Source organism: Balaenoptera ricei, chromosome 10 (genome assembly GCF_028023285.1).
Source record: "Balaenoptera ricei isolate mBalRic1 chromosome 10, mBalRic1.hap2, whole genome shotgun sequence".
In the NCBI taxonomy this organism is placed as follows: Eukaryota; Metazoa; Chordata; class Mammalia; order Artiodactyla; family Balaenopteridae; genus Balaenoptera; species Balaenoptera ricei.
This window is the reverse complement of record NC_082648.1, coordinates 78696597-78714480: the sequence shown is the minus strand read 5'-3', so window position 1 is coordinate 78714480 and position 17884 is coordinate 78696597. Positions and strand designations below refer to the sequence as shown.

The following is a 17884-nucleotide window of genomic DNA, read 5'->3' as shown; positions in this document are numbered from 1 at the left end:
CTTTGGAGAAATGTCTATTTAGGTGTTCTGCCCATTTTTGGATTGGATTGGTTTTTTTTTTGATATTGAGCTGCATGAGCTGCTTGTCAATTGTGGAGATGAATCCTTTGTCAGTTGCTTCATTTGCAAATACTTTCTCCCATTCTGAGGGTTGTCTCTTCGTCTTGTTTGTGTTTTCGTCTGCTGTGCAGAAGCTTTTAAGTTTCATTAGGTCCCATTTGTTTATTTTTGTTTTTATTTCCATTTCTCTAGGATTTGGGTCAAAAAGGATCTTGCTGTGATTTATGTCATAGCGTGTTATGTTTTCCTCTAAGAGTTTTATAGTGTCTGGCCTTACATTTAGGTCTTTAATCCATTTTGAGTTTATTTTTTGTGTATGGTGATAGGGAGTGTTCTAATTGCCTTCTTTTACATGTAGCTAAAAATATGGAACGTTTCACGAATTTGTGTGTCATCCTTGTCCAGGGGCCATGCTAATCTTCTCTGTATCGTTCCAATTTTAGGATATGTTCTGACAAAGCAATCACTGGACTATTTATTTTTTAAAATATGTGCACATATAACTTTGATAACATTTAATGATTTCATGCAATCTTGTGTTTTATGCATTCCTGTAAACCACCTTAGATCCTTTCTGAGAACAAGGTGGAATATAAACAACTATGCAAAACCAAAAACCTTCTCCAGGGAAAACAAGTAGCTTATGATGGTGGCTAAAATAGGAAACAATGGTTTATGCAGGAAAAATGTGTCAAGTACGGTAGCATAGAGAGGAAATGAGATATTCATACCAGTGATGACCTTATATTGATGACCTTATATATGCAGGATGAGAAGAGGAAATCTGGGAATAAGAAGACAGATGGAGAAGCTATATGAAGTTGTGGTAGTATAATATTCCTGAGAGAAGTCCATCTCACCAGGAGAGGAACTTTTGTCAGAGACTTTTCCCCTTGTAATTTATTTGCCAGAGATGAAAGACTGATGTATTCTGCAAGAGGCAGAAACAGTGAAGTTTGGGAAAACAAACCACAGGACAGGAATGGACTTTAAATTCACTTGGGGCAGTAGTTTTCAAACTTTATTTTAGCTGTTGAAGTTTTTTTTCTTTTTCCTCCAAATGAGATTTTACTCTGAACTCTGATGTAGTAAAACAGAAGCAAGCAGAACTTCTGCGAAGTTGAAGCAGAGAGGTGGAAGGTCTGTGGCCAGCCTGGTCCCATGAACCTCTGTCTTGCCTTCAAGATGCTCAGAGCTGTGAGGAACACCAGCAGAAAGTAAACTAGGTGGCAGCTCACAAACATCCCTCATCTTACTGAAGCTTGGGGAGACACTTGGGGTCACATATAAGGTCAATGGCAGAGCCAAGTCTTGACCTCGGTGTTCTTGACTCTGAGGCCAGCGCTCCGTCCAGTGTACATTAGTGCCGCCTGACACGGTTGCAGGGGCAGTCTGCTCCCATAGACTCTGAAGTCTGCGAAGACTGGAATTAGGTTTACTTCGCTGTTGTAGAGTGCTTGGCCTGCAGTAGGCCCTCAAGAAATATTTGTCGAATAAATGAAATAGGTGACATATACAATGTCTTAAGTTGATTTACTCCTTGATGCTTTTAGGGAGTGAAATGGAGCTGAAAGATGTGAGAGTCTCTTCTTCAGGAAGAGAGGTTAGTTCCTGGAAGATAAATCATTTACTATTTTCATCTCCGTAAGCCTAGCATGATCCTTTCACTCTTCCTTTCCAGTTTAGTACTCCTCAGCCAGAGTGTTTTCACTTGTTTAGGTTTAAGATCTTTTTGGTCTTCCTGTCTTTGAATAGCTCAGAGTGCAGGCCTTTTTTTTTTTTTAAACATCTTTATTGAAGTATAATTGCTTTACAATGGTGTGTTAGTTTCTGCTTTATAACAAAGTGAATCAGTTATACATATACATATGTTCCCATATCTCTTCCCTCTTGCATCTCCCTGCCTCCCACCCTCCCTATTCCACCCCTCTAAGTGGTCACAGAGCACCGAGCTGATCTCCCTGTGCTATGCGGCTGCTTCCCACTAGCTATCTATAAACCAGCTCGTTTATAAGCTTTCATTCAATGGAGATTGACTTTAGCTATGGAGATAGGTAGATCTCTTTTCACAGATCCGGAAGTTGATTTGAAGGCATCCCCGCAGTAGTATCTCAGAAAAACCTTTATTCAGTTTAAGCCAAGCCCTCTTCAGCTTTCATTTTGCAACAAAACAGAAGTGGCACCTGGGCGTAACTCAACTGTGATCACTCACTGTAATTGCCTTTTAATGGTTTGAGAAGGGGACCTGTGCACAAAATCTGTGTGTTGGTGTCAGAGTTTCCATTTAGCTCAGGTAAAGATGGCAGCTAATGGCAATTTATTTGGTGACTTCCACCTGTGTCTTAATAGGTGCCTTACCCTCTCAGGTGTCCTGGGCAATTGACCATAAGAATGAACATCAGGAGAAATGCACTGAGAGGAGAAAAGAAAGAGTGAGCAGCTATCAGCTTTTCAGATATCAGAGTTACAGGCGTTAGCTTAGCTTGGCTGCCAGCACATTCTCTGCAGGGCCCTGCAGTGTCCATGTTCACTTTGTTTTTCTTTGGAAGAATTAGCAAAGGTATTGGTTGAGCTACCGGCTGCATCCTGTGGCTGAAACAGCCTGTTTAGGTCAGAGTAAAATGGTTAGTTATTCCTCCACCCTATTAGTTATTCCACTGCACTGAAGTTACCTTTCCAAAGAAGCAGCCCCAAAGATCATTTTATCTGCAGTGCCAAGGGGTGGATCGGAGAAGGCACTGCCAAGATTTGGAGTGGCTGGGGATTACGGGCTAGTTTTTATGCAGGCAAATGGATCAGAGGGACTTTTAAAAAGTTGGCGTCAGGACTTTTTCTCTGTTTTTTTCTTTCTTCTGACAATAATGAATGAAGCATGTTAGACTCATTTTCAATTATGCAACAAGTTCCCATTCATTAGAAACCAAGGCAGTGATCCCAGCTGTATTTCAGTGGCTTTGAAACTGCAGCTCCCTATCTGACCCAAGGTTGAGCAGTTTCACTGCTCAGCGTCCACGCTGCTAGCTCAGGTATCCTGGGAGCAATTAAATGTTTGCATATTCAGGAAAGAAAGCTGAATCTTCCCCACTTGAGTTTAGAGCGCTCAGGGCTTGTCATTTGTTTCTGGGATATGGACAAATGGGAAATACAAGAGTTCCAATCTCATCCTGTGTTACAAGGGAAGGGAAGTGTCATGTAGCCAGGTGGGTAGGACCCTTGGATGGGTCCTCACAGTGATTGCTCCATATACTAAGGCTGTGGTTTTGGGAATTCGTGTTCTTATGGCTAGGAACGTTCAGGGAATCTAGAGTTTCGGATACTGGGGAGGATAACAGTAGATAATAGTAGAATCCGCTTATATTCCCTAGTCTTAAACTGCCATCGAGTATCAGATATACCCTGATTTAATAACATCTTTTTTTGGAGGGAGTTGGGGACTGGAGAGAAGAAACAGAAACATACATGTTGATTAAAAAATATACTTCAATTTCAGAAACATCAAAATGTGAAAAATTGCATTTTAGCCTTGAGAAAATAAGTGTATTATGAAATCATGGGGAAATAATGTTATATTGGAACTGCATAATGAGACGCTAGATGAACTGGCTCTTTCTCTTCTAAGTGCCCAATGAATCGTTGGTGGTTAAGGTGAGCTTAAAGGTTTTGTTGCTTCTTGAAGGATTGGAAAATTGGAATGAATAAATGTAATCACAGCAATAATAATGACTACCACATGGAATAACGACTAGTGCAAGACAGCCAGATGCTTTGTCTATACTGTTTCCAATTTCTTCTGTAATCTGGAGACATGGTTATTATTCACCCTATTTTACAGGTGAAGAAACTAAGGCTCAGGAAGTTTACATGACTTGGCAAAAGGTCACAGAACTACTAGAGGGTTAGGATGTGATTGGAAATGTGCTCTGTTTGGTGCCCCCAAAGCCAAGTTTCTAGGGTAGCAAAAGATGAAATGTTTAAGCCTCGAACCAGAGAGCAGCGAAGTGGAAAGGGAGGGCCTCTTTGTGACTTTGGAGAGGAGAGCATGGTTCTTTCTTTTTTTTTAAAATTTATTTATTTATTCATTTATTTATTTATTTATTTTTGGCTGAGTTGGGTCTTTGTTGCTGCACGAGGGCTCTCTCTAGTTGCAGCGAGCGGGGGGGTACTCTTTGTTGCGTTGCTCAGTCTTCTCATTGCGGTGGCTTCTCTTGATGTGGAGCATGGGCTCTAGGTGTGTGGGCTTCAGTAGTTGTGGCACGCGGGCTCTAGAGCGCAGGCTCAGTAGTTGTGGCGCACGGGCTTAGCTGCTCTGCGGCATGTGGGATCTTCCCGGACCAGGGCTCGAACCCGTGTCCCCTGCATTGGCAGGCGGATTCTTAACCACTGCACCACCAGGGAAGCCCGAGAGCATGGTTCTTGTCTTGGCCCCATGATAATAGCAGGGTTTATTATGTGGCAGGTTCAAGGCCAGGTACTTTGCAAGCATTGTCTCGTTTAATTCTTACAACAGTCCTGAGAAGTTGTCACTATTCCCATTATACAGACAAGGAAACTGAGGCCCAAAGTAGTCATTTAGTTGGTAAGTTTAAACGGTGGTCTGACTTCAAGTCCTGTGCTCAAGACCAGTAAATTATTTCGTGACAAATGGAATTATGTTTTTCCCGGTAAGTTAAGACGTCTCTTCTAAATTCTCTCCCAAACCTCTGTTTCGCCTTCAGCCCCTGCTCCAAGCCCCCTGTGGTTTACGTGACCGGTTTTGTCAAGCCCATGCTTTGTTTCTGAGCACACATAAAGTAACCACAAGGTGTCAGTATAACATTACACAGTTCCAACACGGGGGAAAGGGCTGTGCATCTTCCCAACTGCATTAACCAGGTCAGACTCAAATCTCAGACAGACACGCCATTATCAGCAAGACTGGCCTTCATAGTTCATCCTGTTCTACATGCAAACACATGGAATTAATTCCCCACTAGCTAATCCTAGGGGCAAGGATCCCAGAGACCTCAGCTGAATGACAGTGGGGTAGCAGGAATAAATACTCCACCAAGACCTTGAAAAACCAGGGAAGGCTATTTTTAAATTTTTATTTAAAAAATATTTTGCATCCTGATCCTCCACTCCCCCTCCCTATTTAGTTTTTATGGAATTTATGTTTCAAAAATATAGAAGTTGTGGAAAGAGCAAGGAGAATAGGAGAAAGGCAGAGAGCCAGGCTTTGTTGTCAAAGGACAAGGACTCAGAGCTCCTAGGTTCCTTTCTAGGTTATTTTAACCTCGATATCCAATATCCTTGGACTCGTTTCCTCATGCATGAAGTGGGAGGATAGTGTCTGCCTTGCAGATTGTTGGGAATGTTAAGTAAGGCTAAGTCATGAAATATGTTTAGGTGCTTAATCATGGAAAATATGTGCTTTCTTCAAATGTTTGTTTCCTTAGCTTAGAGACTTACGGCAACTAAGAGAAAGAACAAGATTCATATTAAAGAAGGGAAGAGGATGATGTAGCTGGGGTAGAAATCAATACACAGTGTATGAACAAAGAGAATTCCTGTTGAGCTAATAACAAAAAATATTTACCAGGCTGACAGAACAAAAGGAATTCTGTTTGCTTCTCTCTGTACCATTTTGTAGTTTGTCATAATATAGTGGCAACAAGAAATTACCATGTTTTTCAAGAGGAGTGGGAAGATATGCATATAGAAATATGTTTGATTTCTAAAAGGTTCTTAGGCACCAGTTAAGTTTTATAGATGCGTATCTCAGATCATTCTTCACACGTGCCAGGGTTATATGAATATAGACCAGGGTCAGGAGCAATGAGCTCTGTTTCACACCCAGCTCTGTTCTTTACTGGCTTTATGATTTAGGGCCAGTTGCTTAACCTCAAAATTATAGTAGCTCCTACTTTAAAGGGTGATATAAGGATTATATAAGATAATGCATGTAAAGTGCAAAACACATAGTAAGCCCTAGATAAGTGCTGATCATTATTATTGATAACTTTGCCCAGTTACAATAATAATAGCGATTTTCATGGGCCAGGAATTCAGTCACAGCTGGGAATCTGGTAATATCTGAAATTGCTTAGCAAACAATAAAGAGAACAAAAACCTAGGCTCCTCCTTGCAGATCTCTGCTGAAAGACTTGCTTATATCCTTTTATATTCTTTCAGGATACTTGCAACAGTGCAAGGATTGTGGTGTCTTCTCAGGCCAAATTGACTTCCCTTTGCACTTAAATTGCATTCTTGGGGACCAGTTGGGAACCCACTAATGCTTTGAACTGGAGACTCCAGCAAGCCAGTAGGGTCAGAGGAATCTCTGGTTTCCAATAATTCACAGAACAGATGTCGCCACAAATAATAGCACTTTCGACCATAATTTCAATCCCTTTAATTCCCATTCCTCACCTTTTACAGAGATGCTTCCATTTGAAATCAAGCACTGTTATGTTCAGTAATCAAAAGTCTCCCATCAAATAAAAGCCTGGGAACATATGGCTTCAAGATGAATTCTGTCAAACATTTAAAGAATTAATTCCAATCATCCTCAAACTATTCTAAAAACTTGAAGAGGAAGGAACATTTCCAAATTAATTTTATGAGGCCAGCATTTCCCAGGTACTAAAGCCAGACAAGGACACTATAAGAAAAGAAAATTACAGGTCAATATCCCTGAATAACATAGATGCAGAAATTCTCAACAAAATACCAGCAAACTGGATTCAAGAACATATTAAAAGGATCGTTCACCACGATCAATGGGAGTTCATCCCTGGGATGCAAGGATGGTACAACATATACAAATCAATAAATCTGACAAATCACATTAACAGAATGAAGGATAAAAATTGCATGCCCATTTCAAAAGGTGCAGAAAAAGCATTTGACAAAATCTAACACCCTTTAATGATGAACAGCTATCAGCAAATTAGGTATAGAAGAACTGTTTCTCAATACAATAAAGGTCCTATATGACAAGCCCACAGCTAACATCATACTCAGTGGTGAAAAGTTAAAAACCTTCCCTCTAAGATCAGGAACAAAACAGGAATGCTCACTCTCACCATTTCTACTTAACATAGTACTGGAAGTCCTAGCCATAGCAATTAGGCAAAGGAAAGAACTAAAAGGCACCCAAATTATAAGGAAGAAGTAAAAGTATCTCTGTTTGCAGATGACATACCCTTATATATAGAAAATCCTAAAAACTGCACTAAAAAAACTATTAGAACTAATAAATGAATTCAGTAAAGTTGCAGAATACAAAATCAACATAATCAGTTGTGTTTCTATATACTAAAAAAGGACTGTCTGAAAGAGATATTAAGAAAATAATCTCATTTACAATAGCATCAAAAACAATAAAATACTTTGGAATAAATTTAACCAAGGAGATGAGAGACCTGTACACTGAAAATATAAACATTGATGAAAGAGATTGAAGAATATACAAATAAATGGAAATCTATCCTGTGTTCTTAGATTTGAAGTATTAATATTGTGAAAATGTCCATATTACCCCAAATGATCTACATGTTCAATGCAATTCCTATCAAGATACCAATGGCATTTTTCACAGAAATAGAAAACACTATCCTAAATTTGTATGGAACCACAAAAGACCCTGAATAGCCAAAGCAGTCCTGACAAAGATGAACAAAGCTGGAGGCATCACACTTCCTGATTTCAAGCTATATTACAAAGCTATAGTAATGAAAACAGTATGGTACTGGCATAAAAAGAAGCACATAGACCATTGGAACAGAATAGAGTACCCAGGCATAAACACATGCATATATGGTCAACTAATTTTTGACAATGGCAACAAGAAGACACAATGGGGATAGGATAGTCTCTTCAATAAATAGTGTTGGGAATTAAAAAATGGGCAAAGAATCTGAATAGACATTTTTCCAAAGAAGACATGCAAATGGCCAATAGGTATGTGAAAAAGTGCTCAACATCACTAATCATCAAGGAAATGCAAATCAAACCCTTAATGAGATAGCACTTCATAGCCGTTAGTTAGGATGGCTATTATCAAAAATATAAGAGAGAACAAATGTTGTTGGCAAGGATGCGGAGAAAAGGGAACCCTCCTACACAGTTGATGGAAATATAAATTGGTACAGCCATTATAGAAAACAGTATGGTGGTGCCTCAAAAAATTAAAAAGTGAACTACTAGATGATCCAGCAATCCAACTCCTGGATATATTTCTAAAGAAATTGAAATCAGTATCTTGAGAGAGATCTGCACGTCCATGTGTATTGCAGCATTATTCACAGGAGCTAAGATATGGAAACTACCTGCATGTCCTTCAATGGATGAATGGATAAAAAAAAAATATGAAACATGTATATACAATGAAATATTATCCAGCCATAAAAAATAAGGAAATCCTGCCATTTGTGACAATATGGATAAAACTGGAGGGCATTTTGCTAAGTGAAATAAGCCAGACACAGAAAGACAAATACTGTATGATATCACTTATATGTGGAATGTAAAAAAGTCACCTTCCTAGAAATAGTAGAATGGTGGTTGCCATGGGCTGGGGGGGAAGGAGAAATGGGGTGATACAGGTCAAAAGGAACAAATTTTCAGTTATAAGAAGAATGAGTTCTGCAGCCTTAATGTGTAGTATGGTGATTATAGTTAATAATACATTAGGTGTTGTGTACTTGAAAGTTGCTGAGAGTAGATCTTAGCATTCCCACAACAACAACAAAAAAGGAGTTTATGTGAAGTGATGGATGTGTTAATTATCTTGATTTTGTTAATCATTCCACAGTGTATACGTATATCAAGTCGTCATGTTATACACTTTAAATATACACAATTATATTGGTCAATTATTCCTCAATAAAGTTAAAAATGAAACAGAAAAGCCCCAACACTATTACGTTCTCCTCCCAACCATCCTCAGGGAGTTGAGCATTTCTACAGAAATATCAGTTATGTGGATTAGGTGTTTTCAAAGTATGGTCCCTAGACCAGCAGCATCAACATCACCTGGGAGCTTGTCAGAAATGCAAATTCTTGGGCTCCATCCAGCCTACTAATTCAGAAACTCTGAGGTGGTAGGGCCCAGCAATTTGTGTCTTAACAAGCCCTCCACATGATTCTGATGCTTGCTCAAGTTTGAGAATTCCTTCCTCGAGCCCTGAAAATAGGTCACCCCTCTACCATGGACATGCTTTGGTGCTTGTTTCCAAGCACCTGGCTGTTGAGGTTAGATGCATGATGTTGTTCTTGATGGTCTTATCTTTATTTTATCATATTATCTCTTATTTTTCCTGTAGAGAAACCAACAGGATTTGGAATCCTTATGACCAAACCCAGCTGTCTTACTCAGCCTGCATATGCATAAATATATTTGACTTATTTCCCTCTATTACTCATTATTGCAAACTGCAAGTTTGAAAATTTTAACTGAATTTGCCCTTTTAAAAAATTTACAGTAACAGACTATTTCATTCCCTAATGATTCTTTTCTTTTGTGTGTGTGCTTTTTTTCTCTTCAGGAAACAAAACAGTGTATCTTTGTCATCTTTAATCCTGAGGCTGAAAATTGAGAACTGGTTGTGGATTTTGCATGGCTATGTATATGACAGCGGTTATGATTGCTTCAAGTATTGTGGTACTAATAACACCAGTGCCAAAACTAATATATTAAATAAGGCTAATACATCCATATAATTTACAAAGTACTCTTACATGTATTTTCTTATTTAATGCTTACTTTGCTATAGGTACTATTTTTATTTTAAAAATGGGAGAAACTGAGCTTCGGGGTTACACTTTCATCATTGAACATCATATGATTTTTTGGGGGGAGCACCATATGATTTTTAAAAATTTTTGTTGAAGTATAGTTGATCTACAATGCTGTGCCAGTCTCAGGTGTACAGCAAAGTGAACCAGCCGTACATTTTAAACAGAACTTTCTCTTGGAATAACAATAACAACTAAAGCATACTGGGTGCTATTCAATATCTATGTGCCAGGTACTGTGATAGGTATGTTTTGTTTTACTTGACCCATGAAACAGCCCAATGAGGTAGTAGATATTCCTGTTCCCATTGTACAAGTGGGAAAACAGTCTTACAAAGGTTAAATAACTTGCCTATATCATATATATTCTTTTTTTTTTAAACATCTTTATTGGAGTATCATTGCTTTACAATGGTATGTTAGATTCTGCTTTATAACAAAGTGAATCAACTATACATATATCCCCATATCTCCTCCCTCTTGCATTTTCCTCCCACCCTCCCTATCCCATCCCTCTAGGTGGTCACAAAGCACCAAGCTGATCTTACTGTGCTATGTGGCTGCTTCCCACTAGCTATCTGTTTTACATTTGGTAGTATATATTAGTCCATGCCACTCTCTCACTTCGTCCCAGCTTACCCTTCCCCCTCCTTGTGTCCTCAAGTCCATTCTCTACATCTGCGTCTTTATTCCTGTCCTGCCCCTAGGTTCTTCATAAGAAGAAGATGCTTTTTTTTTTTTTTGATTCCATATATATGTGTTAGCATACGATACTCGTTTTTCTCTTTCTGATTTCCTTCACTCTGTATGACAGACTCTAGGTCCATCCACCTCACTACAAATAACTCAATTTCATTTCTTTTTATGGCTGAGTAATATTCTATTGTATATATGAGCCACATCTTCTTTATCCATCCATCTGTTGATGAACACTTAGGTTACTTCCATGTCCTGGCTATTGCAAATAGAGCTGCAGTGAACATTGTGGTACATGACCCTTTTTGAATTATGCTTTTCTCAGGGTATATGCCCGGTAGTGGGATTGCTGGGTCGTATGGTAGTTCTATGTTTAGTTTTTTAAGGAACCTCCATACTGTTCTCCATAGTGGCTGTATCAATTTACTTTCCCACCAACAGTGCAAGAGGGTTCCCTTTTCTCCACACCCTCTCCAGCATTTATTGTTTGTAGACTTTTTGATGATGGCCATTCTGACCGGTGTGGGGTGATACCTCATTGTAGTTTTGATTTGCATTTCTCTAATGATTAGTGATGTTGAGCATTTTTTCATGTGTTTGTTGGCAATCTGTATATCTTCTTTGGAGAAATGTCTATTTAGGTGTTCTGCCCATTTTTGGATTGGGTTGTTTGTTTTTTTGATATTGAGCTGCATGAGCTACTTGTATATTTTGGAGATTAATCCTATGTCAGTTGCTTCGTTTGCAAATATTTTCTCCCATTCTGAGGGTTGTCTTCTCGTCTTGTTTGTGTTTTCCTTTGCTGTGCAAAAGCTTTTAAGTTTCATTAGGTCCCATTTGTTTATTTTTGTTTTTATTTCCATTTCTCTAGGAGGTGGGTCTAAACGATCTTGCTGTGATTTATGTCATAGGGTGTTCTGCCTATGTTTTCCTCTAAGAGTTTTATAGTGTCTGGCCTTACATTTAGGTCTTTAATCCATTTAGAGTTTAGTTTTGTGTATGGTGTTAGGGAGTGTTCTAATTTCATTCTTTTACATGCAGCTCTCCAGTTTTCCCAGCACCACTTATTGAAGAGGCTGTCTTTTCTCCATTGTATATTCTTGCCTCCTTTATCAAAGATAAGGTGACCATAAGTGCGTGGGTTTATCTCTGGGCTTTCTATCCTGTTCCATTGATCTATATTTCTGTTTTTGTGCCAGTACCCTACTGTCTTGATTACTGTAGCTTTGTAGTATAGTCTGAAGTCAGGGAGTCTGATTTCTCCAGCTCCGTTTTTCTTTCTCAAGATTGCTTTGGCTATTTGGGGTCTTTTGTGTTTCTATACAGTTGTGAAATTTTTTGTTCTAATTCTGTGAAAAATGCCATTGGTAGTTTGATACGGATTGCATTGAATCTGTAGATTACTTTGGGTAGTATAGTCATTTTCACAATGTTGATTCTTCCAATCCAAGAACATGGTATATCTCGCCATCTGTTTTTATCATCTAATTTCTTTCATCAGTGTCTTATAGGTTTCTGCATACAGGTCTTTTGTCTCCTTAGGTAGGTTTATTCCTGGGTATTTTATTCTTTTTGTTGCAGTGGTAAATGGGAGTGTTTTCTTAATTTCTCTTTCAGATTTTTCATCATTCGTGTATAGGAATGCAAGAGATTTCTGTGCATTAATTTTGTATCCTGCTACTTTACCAAATTCATTGATTAGCTTTGGTAGTTTTCTGGTGGCATCTTTAGGATCCTCTGTGTATAGTGTCATGTCATCTGCCAACAGTGACAGTTTTACTTCTTCTTTTCTGATTTGGATTCCTTTTATTTCTTTTTCTTCTCTGATTGCTGTGGCTGAAACTTCCAAAACTATGTTGAACAATAGTGATGAGAATGGGCAGCGTTGTCTTGTTCCTGATCTTAGAGGAAATGCTTTCAGTTTTTCACCATTGAGAACGATGTTGGCTGTGGGTTTGTCATATATGGCCTTTATTATGTTGAGGTAGGTTCCCTCTATGCCTACTTTCTGGAGGGTTTTTATCATAAATGGGTGTTGAATTTTGTCAAAAGCTTTTTCTGCATCTATTGAGATGATCATATGGTTTTTATCCTTCAATTTGTTAATATATGGTGTATCACATCGGTTGATTTGTGTGTATTGAAGAATCTTTGCATTCCTTGGATAACCCCACTTGATCATGGTATATTACCCTTTTAATGTGTTGTTGGATTCTGTTTGCTAGTATTTTGTTGAGGATTTTTGCATCTATGTTCATCAGTGATATTGGCCTGTAGTTTTTTTTTTTGTGACATCTTTGTCTGGTTTTGGGTGATGGTGACCTCATAGAATGAGTTTGGGCGTGTTCCTCCCTCTGCTATATTATGGAAGAGTTTGAGAAGGATAGGTTTTAGCTCTTCTCTCTCATTATGTAGTGTCCTTCTTTGTCTCTTATAATAGTCTTTATTTTAAAGTCTATTCTGTCTGATATGAGAATTGCTACTCCAGCTTTCTTTTGATTTCCATTTGCATGGAATATCTTTTTCCATCCCCTCACTTTCAGTCTGTATGTGTCCCTAGATCTGAAGTGGGTCTCTTGTTGGCAGCATATATACAGGTCTTGTTTTTGTATGTGTTCAGCCAGTGTATGTCTTTTGGTTGGAGCATTTAATCCATTTACATTTAAGGTAATTATCGATATGTATGTTTCTGTTACCATTTTCTAAATTGTTTTGGATTTGTTATTGTAGGTCTTTTCCTTCTCTTGTGTTTCCTGCCTAGAGAAGTTCCTTTAGCATGTGTTGTAAAGCTGGTTTGGTGGTGCTGAATTCTCTTAACTTTTGCTTGTCGGCAAAGGTTTTGATTTTTCTGTCGAATCTGAATGAGATTGTTGCTGGGTAGAGTAATCTTGGTTGTAGGTTTTTCCCTTTCATCAGTTTAAATATGTCCTGCCACACCCATCTGGCTTGCAGAGTTTCTGCTGAAAGATCAGCTGTTAACTTTATTCAGATTCTGTTGTATATTATTTTTTGCTTTTCCCTTGCTGCTTTTAATATTTTTTCTTTGTATTTAATTTTTGATAATTTGATTAATATGTGTCTTGGTGTATTTCTCCTTGGATTTATCCTGTATGGGACTCTCTGTGCTTCCTGGACTTGATTGACTATTTCCTTTCCCATATTCGGGAAGTTTTCAACTATAGTCTCTTCAAATATTTTCTCAGTCCCTTTCTTTTTCTCTTTTTCTTCTGGGATCCCTATAATTTGAATGTTGGTGCATTTAATGGTGTCCCAGAGGTCTCTGAGACTGTCCTCAATTGTTTTCATTCTTTTTTCTTTATTCTGTTCTTTGGTAGTTATTTCCACTATTTTATCTTCCAGGTCACTTATCCTTTCTTCTGCCTCAGTTATTCTGCTATTGATTCCTTCTAGAGAATTTTCTTTTCATTTTTTGTGTTGTTCATCACTGTTTGCTCTTTAGTTCTCCTAGGTCCTTGTTAAATGTTTATTGTATTTTCTCCATTCTGTTTCCAAGATTTTGGATCATCTTTACTATCATTACTCTGATTTCTTTTTCAAGTAGACTGCCTATTTCCTCTTCATTTGTTTGGTCTGGTGGGTTTTTACTTTGCCCCTTCATCTGCTGTGTATTTCTCTGTCTTCTTATTTTGCTTAACTTACTGTGTTTGGGGTCTCCTTGCCACAGGCTGTAGTTTCCTAGTTCCTGTTGTTTTTGGTGTCTGCCTCCAGTGGGTAAGGTTGGTTCAGTGGGTTGTGTAGGCTTCCTCGTAGAGGGGACTTGTTCCTGTGTTCTGATGTATGAGGCTGGATTTTGTCTTTCTGGTGGGCAGGACTCCATCTGGTGGTGTGTTTTGGGGTGTCTGTGGCCTTATTATGATTTTTGGCAGCCTCTCTGCTAATGGGTGGGGTTGTGTTCCTGTCTTTCTAGTTATTTGGCATTGGGTGTCCAGCACTGGAGCTTGCTGGTTGTTAAGTGGAGCTGGGTCATAGCATTGAGATGGAAATCTCTGGCAGAGCTCTTGCCAATTGATATTACAAGGGACTGGGAAGTCTCTGGTGGTCCAGTGTCCTGAACTCGGCTCTCCCACCTCAGAGGCTCAGGCCTGACACCTGGCCGGAGCACCAAGACCCTGTCAGCCACACGGCTGGGTCATCCTGGAGAAGATGGACTGAAGCCAGGAGAAAGCTAGAGGATGGGAGACCTGTCAGAAGGCTTGTTTGATGAAATGAGGCAAAGGATGGTGACATTCTGTACCCCGGCCCTACTCACGAAGGGAAAGGGGTGCCTCAGGAAGCCTAGTGCACGCTTCCATGGCTGAGGCGCACACAGGCACGGATTCTCCTCTAGATCTTAATGGGTCACATAATGACGAGGGCGTTCTTACTAAAACATACACAGATACACACAGACACAGACACGCATACAAGTGCCTAAACAACCATAAAAACTTCCCTAAGCTCAACCATTAATATGTCACAGAATGTTCAAATGAAGGAGGGCATTTTTGACAGCCTATTCCAGAAGGTACTTGTATATTAATTTTGCAAATTTAAACAAGTCATGTGAAAATAATTTAGACAGAAAAAAATCCAAACTCCTCTCTCACATTTAAAAAGACCTCTTAGTGAGCTTTGATAGGCATAACTGAGGTTGAAGAAATTGCACACTTGTGATTGAACAGGTCATCAATGCGTTTCTCTGGGCCTACAGTTTCCAGTCAAGGGCCGTTGGCCTGCCCATGGCCATCTGCTGAGGATCAGTCATAGATACACACAGTCATAATAGCTGACACTTACGGAGCCCTTCCTAGGCACTAAATACATTGCTAAGTTTTTTTCATGTGTTATTTCATTTAATCCTCACAACAACCCAAGGAGATAGATGTTATAATCACCCTCCTTTTATAGAGGATGCCTTAAGGAATTTGCCCAAAGTCCCACAGCTGGTAAATGGCATAGCTGGGATGTGAACCCAGACGTCAGGTCAGAGCTTGCCCTCATATTCCGTGCCATGTTACTCTCCATGCTGCTTTTTTCCCTCAGGTAAAGCATGCTGGGAAAGCAGTGATTGCCTGAAGCAAGGGTAGCAAATCCATAGCCTGGTGAGCAGTCAGTGGTGGGGCCTGGTAGAAACAGCTGTGTTAAAATTGGAACAGGGGTTATTCACTAGGCCAGTCAGGTTTCTTCTTGTGAATACGGACTGAGGAATATAGTAGAGTATTCTAGAAGGAAGGGGCTGACACCAAAAACAACTATGGCGAGAACTCATATAACTGAGGCCATAAGGCCTAGAGGTCTAGAGAAGTTGTGAATGGACCAAAGCAGTGATCAGGCAAAGGTATTAGTAAGCAGAGGTGTGAGGTACGGAAAAGAGGCAGAGTAGAGGACAAAACGTATAGTTCTGGAGGAGAGAGATTATGACGTCACAAAGAACTTCAGTGAACCCTGATGGTCAAGAAGACAGAGACTGCCTCCAGGGTCCTGTCCATATTCCCTGATGCTCAACAAATGCTGGCGGGTTGAATAGGGAAGGAAGACGACTCATAGGAGGGTGGCTGGGTCCTGCTGGTGGCAGCACACCTGACGGCAATGCAAGAACTCTTGCTGCTGAGAAGCTGAGATTTCTTAGCCTCTGGAGCTGAATAGCTTTCAGGGGACACTTCTCTCTCTTCTATGCCTCCTTTTTTCTCATGAGATTTCCTTCTCCTTTATTGACAAGAGTACCGTTTGATAAAACCCCATTTCCATTTCTTGACATTGCTTGAAGCTACTTTTTCTTTTTTTGACAAGACCACCTCAATGGCAAAGAACACTATTTATGTGAAAAGAGGAAACAATTTCTTTATACCCCCTTCAAACTTTCCTGTTTCCCTCATTAGGGATAGGAGTAAGAATAGTCAATTCCACCTGAGAGTGATAGCTTTTTAAAATCAAAGCACATAAAGCTAAGGTTCGCCTAGATTTTTTAACATCTTAAATGTAACAAATTTCAAATTACCTTTCAATAGTGAAAGATGTTTTGTTTTCTTTCTTTTGTAAGAATTCAAGATTGATCATACATTTGCATGAATAATCTAGATAATGACTTTTTATTTATTAGAATACTTTATAAAATTATGTCACGTATTCTCCTTCACTGTCATTTATATGCTTCAAGAATGGGGCTCAAGGCCAGTTTTATATAAAAGTTTACATCCTCCGGTTTGCTCCCTGGTACCCAGTCTTGAACATGTATTTGAAGGATCAGCTATGCATCCTAGGGGGCATACTTCATGGAGAGAACACAAGATTTTGATCAAATAGTGCAGATTTCTGGTCCCAGTTTTACCACTTTTCTGTAGTGATCTCAAGCAAATCACTTAATTCCTCTGAGCAGCAGTTTTCTCATATGTGAACTGGGGTACGTAATAGTAAATTCAGTAATAACTATTTAACATGATTTTTGTTAAATTTTGTTTTTGACTTAACAGCAATTTTGATAATGATCTATATGTGAAAGCATTAACGTAATGATTATGATTGTTCCAGATTTCCCCTTAATGCTGATTATTGGCTACAAGCTGCAATATTAATATTTGCTATACACATCTTTATTTACTGACTGGGTGACTTTGAGCGAGTCATTTAATATTCTCATCATTGTTCTTTGGACAAAGACCAAAGTCTTTAGCATGGCTTGTCTCTCCACCTCAACACCACTTCCTTCCCTCGCTGTCAAAGCTGTAGTCATACTGGCCTTCTCACAGGATGGAAGGAAGCCCCGTCCTTTGTACCTGAGAGCCTTGCATGTGTTGTTTCTCTGCTTGAAGTGCTCCCCAATTGCAGTCTTTCTCCACTTCTCTCCTCTCTTAGTTAATGCTTATAAGTCTCAGTTCACATGTCACATGTCTGGGGCAATCCCTGCCAATTGCTGGATTAGCTCAAGTCCACTGTTATGGGTGCTTCTACCAACTGTATACTTCTTCCTTGTACTCTTCACTGTAGATTTATTAGTGGGACAATTGCAGTGGGACTAAGCATATTTACTTAGTCAAAGAAAATTAATATATACTAACAACTATCTCAGGTAGTAGAGAGAGTGATCAAATGCATAAAGTAATTTATCTATTGTTTATATAGTAATTGGGTTTGTCTACAAGTATATATAATTACAAGCTAACATAAAATAGTTAAAAATTGGTACCTGAGAATATATAAATATACAAAGGCAAGGTCAGGTAAAAAGATACAGTAAATATTAAGACTAGAAGGTCCAATAGGGTTAGTAAAATTGATCTGTAAATGTGATTCTAAGCTTGCCAGGGGCCAAAACAAAAATGAAAATATGATCTGTTATGTGATGGTCATTGAC

The 17884-nt window shown here is 39.0% G+C and overlaps 1 long non-coding RNA gene and 1 other non-coding gene across 4 annotated transcripts in view; one reads left to right on the top strand and one right to left on the bottom strand.

Moving 5' to 3' along the window:
- Positions 1–17884, top strand: part of LOC132373460 (uncharacterized) — a 469013-nt gene that overhangs the window by 48152 nt on the left and 402977 nt on the right. The gene's annotated exons all lie outside the window — the stretch shown is intronic.
- On the bottom strand, positions 421–525 carry LOC132373889 (U6 spliceosomal RNA). The gene has a single exon (XR_009505545.1). It is a non-coding gene; the product is annotated as a U6 spliceosomal RNA (small nuclear RNA).